Source organism: Panthera uncia, assembly GCF_023721935.1.
Source record: "Panthera uncia isolate 11264 chromosome D3 unlocalized genomic scaffold, Puncia_PCG_1.0 HiC_scaffold_8, whole genome shotgun sequence".
NCBI classification, from domain to species: domain Eukaryota; kingdom Metazoa; phylum Chordata; class Mammalia; order Carnivora; family Felidae; genus Panthera; species Panthera uncia.
The window spans coordinates 48,192,292-48,207,479 of NW_026057586.1; the positions used below are offsets into that span (position 1 = coordinate 48,192,292).

Sequence of the window (15,188 nt, forward strand, 5' to 3'; positions counted from 1 at the left end):
GTAATAATTGAATACATTTCTATGCATCCTGTAGCACTGTAAACCACCAACCACAGTGAAGGTGCTCAGTAAACTCTTTCCAGTAGCACCCACCGCACGTATTCTCACACAGGTAGGGCAAGAGCCGCGCCTGGAGTCACACAGGTGCCCGAGACAAACGCATAGGGACTGGACAGGTCCTCTTACGGGCAAAGCAGAGGTCCAGAGGCTCCCATGCCCATCCCAGCACCCGTAGCCACCAACCTCTACCCCCGCACCGCGGCCACCCAAACGCTCCAAAAACCCGCAGCGCGACTGACGCGGGAAGCGAGCACCGCGCACCCCACCCCACCCCCCGCCGGCGGCGCATGCGCGGGGGCGGGCTCGTAGTGAGTAAGCGAATCCTCAGCCAGCGCGGGAGACCAAAGAACCGCAGGGAGCGCGGGCTCGTCCTCCTTTCCCGCCCACCTCCAGCGGAGTTTATCCGGGCTCCAGCCTCCTTCCTCAGGCAGCCCCGAAGCCGTACCGCCACCCCCACCCCAGGGGCCAAACGCCTACGTTCGGCCGGTAGCTCCTGACCGGAAGTAGCCGCTAAGACCCAGCACTCCGGGTCTGGGGAAGGAGATACCTTTTTATTCACGGCTTACAAGTCTTCCTCAAGGTTCTCGAAAGCCCCAGCACGGAAGCAGACACGACTCCGGGGCTGTGAAGGAATGGCCACTCGCTTTTCTTCTCTTTCCCTCACTAATCCGCCAACCCCCCTCTGGGAAAGCCGGCCCCTCAGGGCGGCCCGCGCTTTCCGGGGGTGGGGAAGGGCCCGAGGGCCGCCGGCCGGGCTTGTAGGCGCCCCGGCCCGCCCCCATCGGAGCCCGCTCGACGTCACGGAGGAGTTCCCTTCACGTCACGCCCCTCCTCCGGCCGCCGAGCTAGGCGGTGCACCGCTCGCCTCTGGCGGAAGAGCTGGGTGGCTCGTGTGTTCCAAAATTAAGCGTGGTGACTGGAGAGTCGAGCGCCAGCCCCTGCTGTGTACGGGGCGGCTCCGGGAGCTGGCGGCCGCCACAGCGTTTTTGAGATGCGCTGGAGAAAACTCAGGCATTTCCGTCTGGGAAATTCAAGCCCGTGGTGTTACCAGTGTGTCTGACGTTAGCATATTTCAGGAAAGCCTGTGTAAGTGGCCACTACCACAGGGACAGTTAACACTAACTGATAAAGGAATGGACACGGATCAGTCTAAGGTAGCGTTCTGCCTTGTAGCTATCTATTACCTGCAGATTAGTGATGTGACCTGACAGGACTGGGTGGTGAGGCCATTGAGCAAAGCGATGTGTAAGTGGAAAGTTCCTGAGGACCCTGAAATGAGACGGAATGAGAAGTGCCCAGCATTATTTGTTGGGACAACAAGCTGTTAGGTAATTTAATTTTTTTTTTTAATCAACACTTTCTGTGGCTGTGTGTTTGTAATGGTCAACCTGTTAGTCTGTTTTCCTACTTGATTGCTAAAAGAAGCATTTTAGCATTAGCAGTCCTACAAATGAAGTTGAAAATAAACAATAGGCTACAATCACAGTATCTTTTAAACCAGTCCAATACTGTTCTTTAATACTTATGAGACCTGGGAGGGAGATAAAGTATAGTATTATAAACTTTAAAACTTAAGTAGTGCTTAGGAAATCATAAATACAAGCTATAAAGTTAATTTTTCCCACTCACTCCTCATGTTAAGGGATGAATATCAGAGCTTACTCCTTGGGATTTCACCCAATAGGATGTTTCTGTACCATTGGAGCAATGCTATAGGAACGTTGGTGTTTTTAGGGAAGAGGGTTGCTAAATCTTCATTACCCTGTTAGAGTAACTATCATTTGCTTCCAAAGTTTACAAGACTTCATAACACTTTTAAAGAAAATGGGTGAAAAATTGACTGCCATTTCTAATACAACACAGGAGGCATAGTTGTTTGTATAAATGTTTATAATGGAAAGTTTTGTTATAAATGGGAAGAACCTGTAGTCAGTTTGTCATTTAACCGTACACTGAAAGAATAGTGTACTTGTGGTCTGAAGAAAAACCATCAGAACAAAATGATGTAACTTGTTCCTCTGGCCTCTGCCAATGGCTTCACTACCCAATGCATTTATATAAGTCAGAATCCAAATAATCATCCTTGACACCTTTCCCCCCTTTAACCCGCTTATCCAAACTACCACCAAATTCTGTCAGTTTTACTTACCAAATATATCCCAAATCAATCCCCTTCTTTTCATCACTTCCACAATATTCCAAAAATACCATTGTGTCTTAACCTAGTCTGCTAGTCTGCTTTCCATATCCATCCAACCAACAACCCCATCTAAACCTTTCTCTTCACTGGTGTTCAGAAAAAAAAAAAAAAAAAGAGTATCTGTTCTCAATTCATGTATATATTTAAATTTTAAATTGCATGCATGTAAAAGAACAACAACAAAAAAATAGGGGCACCTGGCTAGCTCAGTCGTAGAGCAAGCGACTCTTGATCTCAAGGTGTGAGTTGAAGCCCCATGCTGGGTGTAGAGCTTACTTTTTTAAAAAAAGATAAATTGTATATATGTATTGCTGAAAAATGGTAATAGTCTAATGGGTAAGTCACAGGCTCTGGAGATAGACTTCTGGGTTCGAATACTGCTCTAATACTTCCTTACCAAGTGACCTTGGATGGATTTCTTAACCTCTGTCTCATTTTTCTTACCTGTAAACCGAGGATAATAATAGTACCAACCATATAGGATTATGAAGAGTAAATGAATTAGTACATGTAAATTGCTTAGTACAGTGTTCATAGACACAGTATGTACTTGGGAAAAAGCTAGCCCTTATTGGTACTTCTGAGTTATCTTATGACTATCAAACATATTTTTAAAGACATTTTTTAAAAGGGTGAGAAAAAAATAGAAATCTATGTTTTCCTCCTCCCACCTTAAATTTTACCCACTTTGAGACTACTTCTTTACATTGTAGCTACTATGATCTTCCTGAAAAATAAATCTGAAAATGGCTGCTTAAACCGTTCAGTGGCCTACTGTTACTCCTCGAAGAAAGCCACTTTGAACTGCCTCTACTACCTCTGCAGGTTCATTTCCAATCATTTTCTGCCATCTGGCCTTGACCTTTTAGTGTCTCCTAGGTCTTTGCGTGCTGTTGCCTCTGGAATTATCAACCAAACCTACCCCTGCCCTTTGCCCAGCTATTTACTAATCGTTTTATCTTGTTTTAATAGTCTTTTCTATTAAATCCTCTTATAGTACTGTGTATGTTCCCATCTTACACTTATTACAGTTTTAAATATTTGAATAATTTTCTTTTCCCACTAGACTAAGTTTCTTGAGGTCAAAACCATGTCTTGTTCACCTTGTTACCTCCAGAAACTAACCCAGTGCCTGCCATAAAGTCAGTACTGTGTGGATAAACGAATAAAGTTTAAGGGATTAACTATTTTTTATGTAAGTAGAGAAAATCTTTGAATCCATTCAAAATTCTTAGATTATCCATGTGAGATTTTATGGCGATCACTTTAACAGTGGAAATAGTGGGCATACTCATAGTCTCTCCCAATAGGAGCTTTAAACCCCACGTGGTGGAATAAATTATGAGGTTCTAAAGATATGTGGGAAAACTTTATGGCTTTGAACAGTGGTTCCCAAACATTTTTAATGCTTAGAAAAGCAATAATTGTATTACATATTGTGATAAAAAGATGAGGCTGCTTCCATCCAGAGGCAGCAGAAGTTGGAACTTCAGCCACCAGGGCCAGTGATGCTCCCTTGAGGGCTGGGATTTTAATGTCCTAGCACACCTATAATCCCTTGGAGGCCCCTGATTAGGATGCTCGATTTAAAAATTGTGTGATGAAATGATTCAAATGGTAAATTTTATAATATGTACATCTGTACATTTAACAACAATAAGAAAAAAATGTGTGGTAGCAATAAAAACTCTAGGATTCTTAGAACTGTAGAATTTTGGAAATATGTAGATTTTAAAATCATCTAACTCAAATCATTTTAAACCTGAAACCTTTTGTTGGTACTACAGTCTGCTTAACTCCTATAGTTGAATGGCTGAGGGTTGCAAAGGAAAAATCACACAACAGGTTACACTGATATCACTAAAATTATGTGGTTTCAAACCTCATATAGGGCATTAATTCTTAAAACAGACTTTGTTCAGCTGCTCTTGTTTCCTTTGCTGTCTTCCAAACCTTCACTATTTTCCTCAAGCCTCTGTACAGTATTCTCACTCTCAGCAGACACCCTAGTCTCCAGGTTAATCAGAACAATTGGGGTCAAAAGGTGTGGTCTCCTTGAACTTCACTTTTCCTTTCTCAACCCTGTGAATTAGGCAATACCATTTTGCAGTCACAAAGTAACTCAAATCCACTTGCTTCTCCCCACCTCTTCTGCATCCACCTTGGGGTGGAGTCATCAGCATCTTAAACCTCTTCTGCAGCAATGGACTCCTTTTTTTTTTTTTAGATCAACTATCTTTCTACTTCTGTTTCCCCCTTACTGTGGTGTACAGCACTCAGAGTAGTCCTTTAAACAGATAACAGATTTAATCAGAACAAAATGCTGTCCTGCTAAAAACATTCCAGGGTCTTCCCATCACCTTAGAATAAAATCAAACCCTTTTCCATGGAGTCAGGACAAGTGAATCACAATATTACATTGGTGTTATTCCTAAATAATAGTTTTGAATTAGTGCTTTCCTTTCCATTCCCTTTTACCCTTGTTTAGGCTGTGTTATTTCTTACCTAGACTATACAGTCTCCTTGCTTCCAGTCTTCCTCACCTTAATACAGTGTCCACACAGCTGCCAGAGATCTAAACCATTATTTCTGATCCTGGCATTTCCTTGCTTAAAATCCTTAAGTGGCTCTCCATTGCTTAAATATGATCAATACAAAAATTTATTAATGAGACTTTATAGCACAACTGGATTTGGATAGCTGCATTTCAGTGCTCAAAACCACATGTGGCTAGTGGCTACTATATTGGACAGCACAGGCCTAGATGTATAATGAACAAGTGAGGTTACATGGTTTACCTGAAGAACCAGGCTGGAGCAAGGACTAAGGCACAGATAACTGATTCCTAGTCTTAGGCTATTTCTGCTGTTTGTGCTGGGCATTTCTCATCTCTTTCCCACTCCCCACATCACCCCATTCCCCTCCCCCGACTCAACATTGAGGGCCTATATCCCCAAGCAAAAAATTTAAACGTGATTAAACCCATTATGATTATTTACATAATACTGTCAGCATCTCTAATATGGACACACAATACTTAATAAACTAGGGTGAGCTGTCTACCTACAGCCAGAATTATTTTAAAACTGTTTAGAATTAGTAAGAACTATTTAGAATTATTAGAAACAAGACAAAAGGCTGTTTGAGAGAGAAGTGGGAAAGGAACTTCTGAGACAAAAGAAAATTATGTTCACTGTCAGCATTTGTGTCAATTTGAACACTTGATTTAATTGTTAAGTTGTTTACAGTAATTACTAAGTGTTGTTTAGGGATAAGAGTTTATGTCAGTTGATGATCTTGCCCTAAGTGACAAAATGTTTTGTTTATGATTTGAATTGAGGGTGGCAAGATTCCAGTTGGGTTGAACAGTTTTATAATTGTTTTAAAAGATATATCTAACCCTCTCAGAAGATGTCAATATTACAGTTTTTATTTTAACAGTCTTAAGTGGTTATTAATGTGCTTATAACAAACATTAAAAATTATACATTGCTTTCCAATTAGAAAAATTAGCCTTATGTAGTCTGGCCAACTTCTAACTTAGATATAAGAAACTTTATTTTGACTTTTACTATGGCTATATATACCTTCTTCATTTCTTTTTATAAACTAGTTGATAGTTTATAAAATGATATTTGTGTTCTTAAATATCATTCACTTAGCTACTTCATTTCACATCAGTAATGGGCAAAGTTTTATTAGATATATAATTTGCCCAATTTAGGAACCCTTTATACTTAATAAAGATTCCGATACACTATATGATAAACCGTATACTTGCTTAGTTGCCTAGTTTAAATAATGCCAGGCTGATCAAGAATGTTAATGATCTATCTATTACTGCAAAATCATTCATTATGAATGGAAAGGAGTTTCTTTTTCTTACAGGTCAGCCATTTTATAATACAGTGGCTGCTTGGCAGTATTTCATACCTATGCATATGGGTTTATAGAGCCCAGGAATTTTGTTATTTAGCCCTTAGGTCTTGTCTCTTAACACTGACATTTATCTGCTGTGGAGATGATAAAAGAATTTAAGATTGATCACTAAGAAAGTAGAATAGAAAAGTAGATTTTATTTTGAGAATCTTGTGAAACTAATATGTACCTTTTTATCCAGTAAATACAGTTTTATACTTGTATTCTGTATACATATGTATAATGCTACCATGATGGAAGCTGTGGGAACAGTATTTATTTACAGTAATGTAAATGGAAAATATTATGGGGGTGCCAGGGTGGCTCAGTCAACTGAGTGTCCAAATCTTTTTTTTTTTTTAATTTTTTAAATGTTTTATTACTTATTTTTGAGAGAGAGAGAGAGAGAAAGAGAGTGGGGGAGGGGCAGAGAGAGAGAGGGAGACACAGAATCGGAAGTAGGTTCCAGGCTCTGAGCTCTCAGCACAGAGTCTGACGTGGGGCTCGAGCTCGCAAGCTGTGAGATCATGACCTAAGCTGAAGTCAGATGCCCAACCTACTAAGCCCCCCAACTCTTGCTTTTGGCTCAGGTCGTGATCCCAGGATCATATCATGGGATGCAGATACGGGTCAGGTTCTGTGCTGAGCATGGAGCCTGCTTAAGATTTTCTTTCTCTTTCTCTCTCTCTCTCTCTCTCTCTCTCTCTCTCTTTCTCTTTCTTTCTTGGGTGTCTGGGTGGCTCCGTTGGTTGAGCGTCTGACTCTTAGTTTCAGCTCAGGTCATGATCTCATGGTTTGTGAGTTTGAGTCCCACCCTGGACTGTGCACTGACAGTGCAGAGCCTGCTTGGAATTCTCTCTCCCTTTCTCTCTGCCCTCCTGTACACTGTCTCTCCCTCTCTCTCTGAAAATAAATAAATGAATTTTTAAAAAAGATTCTCTCTCTCTCTTCCTCTGCCCCCCTCCCCCCTCTTGAAATAAGTAAATAATTAATTAAAAATTTTAAAAAAATATAAAGGGTTAACTGTAGGAATAAGTCCCTGGCAGTTGGACTCTATTAGTTAAAGCATTCTTTAATAGGCTCACAGGAGCAAACATGTTTAATATTCATTGCTTTGTCCACTTAAAAAATTTAATGATTCACCTCTTATATGGTATTTTTTCCATTTTTGATGAATTTATTCAATACTGACAAATAGTTGTGATCTTTAATGCACTCATGCCTCACAAATTACATGTCTTCAAACACAATGGCAGACCTTTTTTGCCCCAATTTTTTCTATTCTATGAGAAAAATAGACTGTTTAAAATATCGGCTTTTCGCTTTTCCTAATCCATATGTCAGTCTGAGGTTAAGGAAGCTTTGATAGTTACCTTTCCAAAAATGTTTTACATTCAGAATTTAGTTCTTAAAGGAGACCTTCAGTTTTAGCCAATACTTTTTCAATTTTACTTCTTATAATCAGAAGTATTAGAAACGTTTAGTGAAATTAAATTATGTTTGAATTTACCTCACACCTTTGGTGACTCTTTTTGAGGATTATTTAAGATACTAAGACAAATCTAATGTGCTTCTTATCTAAAGTGACCATATCCCTAGGCTTACCAGCAATAGTTCTGGTTAATGTCTATTGTTCTGGTTTAATTACTAACAAGGCTCCTGTCTACTCTCAAAAATGTCCTGGGTTGGGTGATAAATCATATGGTCAGAGCTTTAAGGTATTTGAAATATAAACTAATAAAAAAAGGGAAGACTTAGGAGTGCCTGGTTAAGCATCCTATTCTTCATTAAGCATCCTACTCTTGATTTCAGCTCAGGTCATGATCCCAGGGTCCTGGAATCAAGCCCCACCTCAGGCTTCAAGCTGAGTGAGGAGCCTGCTTAAGATTCTCTCTCCCTCCCTCTCTTTCTGTGCCTTCCCAGCTCATACTCATGGGTGGTCTCTCAAAAAATTTTTAAAAAAGAAAGAAAAAAAAAAGAAAAAGGGAAAATTTAAATTACCCTTTATAGTCAAGAATATTTCCTTTGCAACTATGTACAGACCTAACTGAATTATTTTTTTAAAGTATTTATTTATGGGCATCTGGGTGGCTCAGTTGGTTAAGCATGCAACTTCAGCTCAGGTCATAATCTTGCAGTTCATGAGTTCAAGCCCCATGTCAGGCTCTGTGCTGACAGCTTGGAGCCTGGAGCCTGCTTTGGATTCTGTGTCTCCCTGTCTCTCTGCCCTTCCCCTGCTCACTCTCTGTCTCTCTCTCTCAAAAATAAATACATATTTAAAAAAAAAAGAAAACTTCTTATAAAAAAATAAATAAAATATTTATTTATTTTGAGAGAGAGAGAATGAGTGGGATGGGGGCAGAGAGACAGAACCCCAAGGAGGCTCCACACTGTGCAGTGCCCAAAGCAGGGCTCGATCTCATGACCATGAGATCATGATGTAAACTGAAATCAAGAGTTGAACACTTAAATGACTGAGCTGCCCAGGGGCCACACCATGCTATTTTTGAATAATAAAATCTATTTAAAGTTTATTCTGTGCTTTTCTATTTTTTTTAATTTAGAAACTACTTTTGAGAAAATAACCAAATAAAGTTTCTGAATTTTGATAATTATTACCTAAAGGCTAATTTGCAGTCCCAGTACATTTTTCTGTTTATTTCAGAAAACTTTTACAAGGTTACTGAAAGGGCTTTAAAATATGATAGCAATTTGAGTCTCATAATTTAGAAAAGGAAAATAAATTGGGCTCTCTCAGTCAGAGTTGGAGTGAAGCACCTATTATATGGACCAATCTCAGTTCATTTTTTAGACTTTTTTGCATTAATAATTGTACTTACTAGAAATCATGGCATACATGTTCCTTTACATGGCTTATAATAGTGAACATTTGAGGGGCGCCTTAGTGGCTCAGTCAGTTAAATGTCTGGCTCTTGATTTTGGCTCAGGTCATGATCTCATGGTTCGTGGATTCAAACTTTGCATTGGGCTCTATGCTGACAAGCACGGAGCCTGCTTGGGATTCTCTTTCTCCCTCTCTCTCTCTCTGCCCCTCCCTACTTGCACGCTATCTCTTTCTCAAAAATAAATAAACAGTTTTTAAAAATAGTGGACATTTGAGAGGTGAATATAAATTGACTTCTAATGGAGTTAGCAAGTGTTCATTCTTAGCTTTCCCAGCCCTGAGTTTTAGATTCTCCCATGTAGTAAGCTTAAAGCTAAATAGATTGAAGGACCTTGAATTATGTTATTATCTCCAAAGGGAGCAGAGCAGAAAATGCTCCAAAAAACTCACCAGGTTCTATAATCAATGATGACTTATAGCCATATTCCTGGCCTATGGGACTATGCAAGTCCTGAGCTAGAGATAGGACCTAGGAGTTAAGATTTAAACTCTAGCCCTATCTCTGATAATCTGCATGTTGCCTAGACTAGTCTTACTTCCCCAACCAAAAAATGAGAATACTCATACTTACCTGTGTCCGAAGGGATTATTATAGGAATGAAATAATATATCTGTAATTTCTTAAGGAAGACTTCTAGAAGTTTGAAGCAACTTGCCTATTGGGAGCAGAGTGGTAGAAGGCTTTCTAGGCCGAAGGCATGTGCAAAGTTTCTGCTATGGGAAATCATTGTGAATTCTGGAAACTGTAAGTATATAGTAATGTATTTGTATAGGTTGACAGTGGGAAATGAGCAGCAGCTCCACCTAATTTGTTGAATGAATTCTAATTTTTAATAATCCTACTGAGCAAGTAATTTAACATCTCCGTGCCTCAGTTGTTTATCAGCGATCCGAAGATAATATATACCTTGGGTATTTTACATACAGGATTGTTAACAGGATTAAATGATTATAAATGTATCCAAACAGTGTAAGAAACTGTTGTTAGTACTAGATAGATTTAAGAACTACGGCTAATCAGAGAGATCTCTTCAATTGCTGAGTTATGTAATTGTAGTGAAACTGTTGAATTGCTATGCAAATTGTGACAGATTTATAATTATAGAAAGGATTATATTACAACTGAAGTGCTTTCACATATCTTATTTGATTCACATAATTAAGTTTAAATAAGTCAGGTAGAGTTATTATATTGTTGTTATTTCCATTATATTCCAAGGGACTTTAAAAATCATCTAGCCCAACTGCAAAATCGTATAGAAAGGAGAAACTAATTTATTCATGTATTTCAGAAATTTGTGGTTGTAAGAAATTATTTACTTAATAGAAATTTATGATCTACTGAACTTCAGGTGCAAGAAAGGGGGAGTTGGTATCAAGTTGATTGTGATCTGAGCTAATTTAGTGAAGATCTGAGTGTATTTGATAACTCCTTCTGACAATAGTTATTTCTTCTTAATGGCCTTTGTTCAGTAGTGTGTGTCCTCACTTTTATTTCTATTCCCTTCAGTCTAATTTCTGTATTTTACCCATATCAATTCATTAGCTAATTTAACCACAATCTAAGAGAGTTATTTTTAAAAACTCAGACACTCCATTTGAACATAATTGAAGCTAAATGAAAAGATGATATGTTTTTAATCAGATTTATTTTTAATTTAAACCTATTTCTTCCTCATTTTCACTAAACTAAGTTTTTATAATTATGAAACAATTAATATATTTACACAATTAAAGCACATAACTGGCTACTTCAGTTTCCTGTTTTTAATCTACTTGACTACAGCTTTCCTCTAATGTATTCTTCAGACCCATGCTCCAGGATCACATAAAGGTTATAATGAATTAGTTCTTGTAACCAGACCCTCTTGGACATAGTCCAACACAAACTTGTACTATTCAAACTTCTGTGTTTCACTGTAATGAGAAGTGTTACTTGAGAGTCCAATGTAGTCAATCTGTTTTTACTATAATTTTACCAATGTAAACTAAATGATAAAGCCTTTGGATCAATACTGGACGTAAAAGTATTTACAGAGTACCTATTAATTGTTCATTTGGTGCTGTTTGGCCCTTTAAAAATTGGCGGCCAAATTCAGGAAATGAAATGTAGTTTATTAGAAAATACCTTTCTCACAAAAGATCAAGTTTCAATGTATCTCAGGTTTTGTGGGAATGGATCAAATACATCAGACAAAAATGGGCTAAAGTTCCTCACTTGCCATTTGAAATTGCTATACTCATTTTTCAGCAAATCTATTTTACTTGCATAGTATATTAGTTAAAATTGTATTGGTAAATTAAGGAAAAATCAGTTTGGTCATATTTGTCCTATAATAGTGATGTGCCGGACTCCTCTTGGGCCCTGCTTGCTTTAGCCAGTCCAATAACATTCCAATGGCAATCAGATTCATAAAGGTGAAACCTGACAGCCCTTCACCTGACTTTCTGCTTGGGGGGCTTCTCTGAAGCCTTCGGAAATAGAAGCATAGCCTGAAATGAAAGTGTGAAGAAATTAACAACCTATGAGGCAACCCGTAACTAACCTAAATCAGAACTGGTGGATAGATGCTTCTCTCCAGTCTTCTGGCAGGATAAATGCTTCTCTCCAGTCTTCTAAGACTTCATGGCTCCTAACAAGGGACTGGGATTGAGTCCCATTTTGCCTGTACTGAAGGAAGCACTCTAAGATGCTCTCTCCCCATTTTCTTCTAATCCCCAGTTCTTATTCCCTGGGATGGCTTCTCACATAGACAATTTGCACATAATCTGGAAGATTCAGGCTCTGTTTTCCATGGAGAACCCAAACTAAGAGATAAAGGTTAAACATATGATTTCCATTTCCAGGGTGCCTGCCTGGCTGAGTCAGTAAAACATGTTACTCTCGATCTCAGGGTTGTGAGTTCAAGCCCCGTGTTGGGTGTAGAGACTACTTAAAAAAAAAAAAAATTGGGGCGCCTGGGTGGCTCAGTCGGTTGAGTGTCCAACTTCGGCTCGGGTCATGATCTCATGGTCCGTAAGTTCGAGCCCTGCGTCGGCCTCTGTGCTGACAGCTCGGAGCCTGGAGCCTGTTTCAGATTCTGTGTCTCCCTCTCTCTGACCCGCCCCCGTTCATGCTCTGTCTCTCTCTGTCTCAAAAATAAATAAACGTTAAAAAAAAAAAAATTTAAATAAACATTAAAAAACTTAAAAAAAAATTAACTTTTGAAAGTTTGCATCTGTCTCTCTCAAAAATAAATAAACATTAAAAAACTTAAAAAAAAATAACTTTTGAAAGTTTGCATGTGTGGATGGGACAGTCAGATTAATTGTATGTAGTAATTTGAGAGGATGTTAATATTGACCCAAGACTGGTGGAACTTGTACAGTCAAGGCTATTTTTCTGATAGTAATAACGATTTGATTTAAAGGAAATTATACAGCCTTGCTCAGTCTATTATAGGCAAGAGAATATTTTCTTGCCACTTTTCAAACTTTATTGGACGTTAGAATAATCTGGAAAATCAGTAAATATGTAGATTCATGGGATCTACCCACTAGAGATTCTAATGTGATATGTCTAGAATGGAGTTTAGCAATCTGCATTTTTAATAGGCATCCTCCAGGTGAGTCAGATGGTCTACAGACTACACTTTGAGAAGCATTGATACATTATTACAGTAATAATACTGCTGAGGATAATCTGTGACCAAGAAATAAATGAAAAGCAATTTACTCCACAGGGACTGAATTAGTATCATGATATCATTAATCACATGTTCTAATAAACTGAGCTAATAAACTACACACTGGGCAGTCAGATTAAAAAGAACCTAATTTTAATTTCAGGGTCCTCTGTAAAAATTTGACTTGATATTACTTGATTGGCTTTAACATTCGTACAAACATGTGGTTTGTTATGGTACCAATGAACTGCTGAGAATTTCATTTATGCTAGATGTGTTTAATTTACACTTACTGGTGGAACTAGAACAACATGTCACTCATTTCAAAGTATAAACGCTCACATCTTAACAAGTCAAGCTGTGGGAAAAGAGGCTGATATTGCGCTGGAATGGACTAAACAACCTTTGTTGCTAAATGGCCTGTAGCCAGGTTCCAGTGGCCTGTGGCCAGGTTCCAGTGGTTAGTCTGATATTATTGTTAAAAAATCATATACTTATTCCTGAGCAACATATGTTTGTTTTAAATTTTGTCAAACAATTCCTTGGAAAGTGACTAGAAAAGAATTTAACCACTCTCTAAAATGCTATGTAGATGGTATTTACCATTCGGTAATTATCACATATTGAAAATTGGTTATGATACTAATATTTTTAGAAATGTGACTGATTCTACCATCTACTTTCAGTGAGGAGACCCTACCCTCCAAATTTAGACCTGTATATGTTAAATGTAAATTTTTTATAAAGAACTTTATCACAGAATTCTATAATACTGTTCCTTGTTCATTAATATACTGTGAGCTACATAAAATTACTGATTACATCAAATATCTTAATGTTTCAAGAGGGAAGTGTTTCTTAATCCTAATCTAAATCATTGTAGTAATGATTTAGCAAAGCACCTTCGGGAGAATAGGCTTAAGATAGAACTTTGAAACTAAAAATTTGCCACACAAGTTATATTTTCACTTTGTCAGTAATACAGAATTTCTAAGGCAGTAGTTTTCTGATTACTTTTAAGGCTGTATGTCTTTTTGTTTTAAGTTTATTTGTTTATTTTGAGAGAGAGAGAGAAAGAGAGAGAGAGAGAGAGAGCGAGCAAGGATGCACACACAAGCAGGGGAGGGCAAAAGAGAGAGGGAGAGAGAGAATCCAAAGCAGGCTCCATGCTGTCAGTGCAGAAGCCTGTATGTCTTTAACGATGGGCTATAACATTTTCTGTTTCCCAGTTAGTCTTTGATGTATAGCAAGTTTGGTTGTTAGTGCTAATTTATCCAAATTGGCTATTTTATACAGAAATTTTTTTAATTTAATTTTTTAATTTTTTTTATTTTGAGAGAGGAGACAGGATGTGAGCAGGGTAGGGGCAGAGAGAGAGGGAGACACAGAATCTGAAGCAGGCTCCTGGCTCTGAGTTGTCAGTCCAGAGCCTGATGTGGAGCTCAAACCCACAAGCTGCAAGATCATGACCTGAGCTGAAGTTGGACACTTAACTGACTGAGATACCCAGGTGCCCCCCACAAAATAATTCTTTTTTTTGTTTTTAAGTAAGCTCTATGTCCAATGTGGGGCTTGAACTCATGACCCCAAGATCAAGAGTTGCATGCTCTACCAAATGAATCAGCCAGGCGATCCCATATAGATCACCTGTATTTATTTTGAGAGAGAAAAAGTGTGTATGCATGTGAGGGAGGGGCATATAGAGAGGGAGAGAGAGAATCCCAAGCAGGCTCCCCGCTGTCAGTGCAGTCTGATGAGGGTCTCAGTCCCATGAACCATGAGATCATGACCTGACCTAAGATCAAGAATCCAGTGCTCAACCGGCTGAGCCACCCAGGTGCCCCTAAAATATATTTTAGATTTATAGTACTCCCTGCCTTCTTTTCAGTTGTTTACAGTCCACTCTCAGTACATGAAAATAAATATGCAAATTAAACAATAATTTAATGAGTAGTCAAATAAAGCTAATTTTTTAAATCTAATAAAATAGTTTTAATAAGAATATTATATACTTAGTGGGTTAAATTGGTGAAGTGATATTTTTGTCTTTAGGTATACCATCTACATACAAGCTTTTCATTTTAAGAGAAAAAAATCATTTACCATGGATATAAATTCAAATTATGTACAGCTTATTAAAGCTTATTTGTATAGCAATTAAACATCTTTCAGGAAATTAAAATTGATTGTAAGAGCTTACTAAGATCAATTTGTGTTATAAGTGGATCTATTTGTTGGTTCTAAGATCAAGTCATAACCTATTTCCTGCTCTTTATTTACACACTGGAATATGTGTCAATCCACCCAACTTTAGTTAGGCCAGCTCTTACAATGTTTTGTCACACTATTCTGAACTCCCTTCTGACCCATGATATTGACTTCAGAAATATCTCATGTGTGAACTTTGCTCATTGGCTTCACCTTCTAATCAATTTGTCAT

General features: G+C 38.3%; 1 protein-coding gene across 5 annotated transcripts in view; it reads right to left on the reverse strand.

The window, feature by feature from the left end:
* RBBP8 (RB binding protein 8, endonuclease) overlaps nt 1-15,188 on the reverse strand; it is a 379,995-nt gene that overhangs the window by 91,145 nt on the left and 273,662 nt on the right. For 2 of the 5 annotated variants that reach the window (XM_049620358.1, XM_049620354.1), the window contains exon 1: nt 608-695. The exons of 2 other annotated variants lie outside the window; for them this stretch is intronic. The gene's annotated coding sequence lies outside the window, so the exon portion shown is untranslated. Of the gene's footprint in view, nt 1-607; nt 696-1,244; nt 1,330-15,188 lie in introns of those variants that run through there. One more of the 5 variants, XM_049620356.1, reaches the window with a different exon arrangement.